We start from the raw sequence: 2,455 nt of genomic DNA on the forward strand, positions 1-2,455 counted from the left end.
CTCGAGCTACAGAAACCTCTCCAATGCGAGAAAGGAAAGCGACAGGGGAATTTCACAACCCTAAGAGTTTACATTAAGGAGAGCTGAGCTAATCATCTTCCTCCTGATCTGTTTCACACGGCAGCAGGAAGCTCAGTTAAAGGCACTGTGCCCGTGTGACAGGAATGCTAACACTGGCCAATCAACTACACAGACTTAAGGGTGGGGACATGGAATTATTGGAGAACTTTTCATCAGTCTCCAAATTCATTTTAATGGAACCTGGCTTATTTCATGTCGATATTTTCATATACACACCGGTGAAATTTACAGGTAAAAGGTGCAGACGCAACATTTACCAAAATATCAGCAACTTAGAAAGAAAAAATGCTGGAAGGTAAGTTGAGGGAACTTGCTGCCTACCGCAGTTGGTGATATAGAAGCACATTGGCGACAATCTTAATCGTTGACAGCGAATGTGACAGTTCTGCAGGTTTTCATATCTAATCAAGTCATTGAAAATCCTGTAATTTACAATTGAATTGTTATCAGCCAAAATACGAAGTTATTCCAATTGGAGAGCGAAGGAACAGGAGAGAACGGCGGTTTTGGAGCATTATTAACAACGGAAGCCATACGTAATCACAACAGAGTTACGGTGCAGAACATTATTCAGCAAATGGTATCTGCACTGACTCTCCAAATGAGCACCACTTTATCCCCCATATTGATTTCTATTTAAAATAAAAATCCATTGTCTTCTTAGACTCGTAGAGTAATACAGCATGGAAACAGGCCATTGAGCCCAAACTGGTCCATGCTGACCATGGTGCCCACTCAGCTCCTTCCAATTGTCTGCATTTGGTCTATATTCTTCTGAACCCTTCCCATCCATATACATATCCAAATGTTTCTTTTGAATGTTGCTATTGTACCCGCCTCAACCACTTTCTCTGGCAGCTCATTATGCATGGCTCTCTGCATGAAGAAGTTACCCCTCAGGTCCTTCATAATTCTTTCCCTATGCCCTATAGTTTTAAATTCCCCATTCCTGGGATGATTTGGAGATGCCAGTGTTGGACTGGGGTGTACAAAGTTAAAAATCACACAACATCAGGTTATAGTCCAACAGGTTTGAAGGAGCGTCGCTCCAAAAGCTAGTGTGCTTCCATTCCCGGGAAAAAGACTATATGCATTCATCCAATCTATGCCCCTCATGATTTTATACACTTTGATAAGAACACCCCGCATTCTCCTACGTTCCAAGGAATAAAGTCCTATCCTATCCAACCTGTCCCTAGAACTCAGGCCTGCTAGTACTGGCAACATCCTGGTGAATCTTTTTTCGCACTTTTTCCAGTTTAACTATGTCTTTCCTATAACAGGGTGATCAAAACTGTACGCAATACTCCAAGTGTGGCCTCACTAACAATTTATACAACTGTAACATATCACCCCAACTCCTATACTCAGTGCCTTGACCAATGAAAGCCAGAATGGTAAATGCCTTCTTCACCATCCTGTCTACCTGTGACACCACTTTCAATAAACTATGTACTTGTACTCCTAAGTCTCTCTGTTCCACAACACTCCTCAGGACTTTCTTATTTACTGTATTAATCCTACCTTAGTTTGACTTCCCAAGTGCAACATCTCACACTTATCTGTATTGAATTGCATTTGCCAATCCTCAGCCCACTTCCCAATCTTGATCAAAGATCCTTTTGTAATTTTTGATAACCTTTCTGGCTATAAACCTCCTAATTTTGTATCATCTGCAAACACACTAATCATGCCTTGTATATTCACATCCAGATCATTTATGTAAATAACAAATAACAAAGGACCCTCTTGAATGACTGCCTTCACCACAGGAGCAGAAAGTACAATCCACACCCTAACCAGCAATTGTGTGAAAACATTTTTTTCCCACATCACATTTGCTTCTTTTGCAAATACTCCCTATCCATTTTAATGATCCCCTTGATGATTTTTCACAGAGGACTTATGTATATAAACATGACTTGTAGAGATACACATAGACATCTGATATAAAGAGAAATTATTACACCTGTTCCACTAGACTGAAAGCTGGTATTTTGTGACAAAATGGTCTTTATAAATAAAAATCTAATTTTTCTTTGTACTCAACATTTGAAAAGAGTCAATATTACAGAAGAGTAGGAGCTAGAGGTCTTCAAACACATAAAGGTAAATAAGTCCCCAGGATATCCTAGAGAATGTGCAATACTTGACCTACTCTTGGGACATAAGGCTGAGCAGGTGACTGAGGTGTCAGTGGTGGAGCGCTTTGGGGCCAGGGACCATAATTATATTAGTTTTAAAATAGTGGTGGAAAGGGACGGCTGGAAAATGGGAAGTCTTTAGAAATGAGATAACAAGAACCCAGAGACAGTATATTCCTGTTGAGGTGAAAGAAAAGGCTGAATGACTAGAGAAATTGAGGGTTTGGCTA

The sequence above is a fragment of the Hemiscyllium ocellatum genome, chromosome 19 (assembly GCF_020745735.1).
Source record: "Hemiscyllium ocellatum isolate sHemOce1 chromosome 19, sHemOce1.pat.X.cur, whole genome shotgun sequence".
NCBI classification, from domain to species: domain Eukaryota; kingdom Metazoa; phylum Chordata; class Chondrichthyes; order Orectolobiformes; family Hemiscylliidae; genus Hemiscyllium; species Hemiscyllium ocellatum.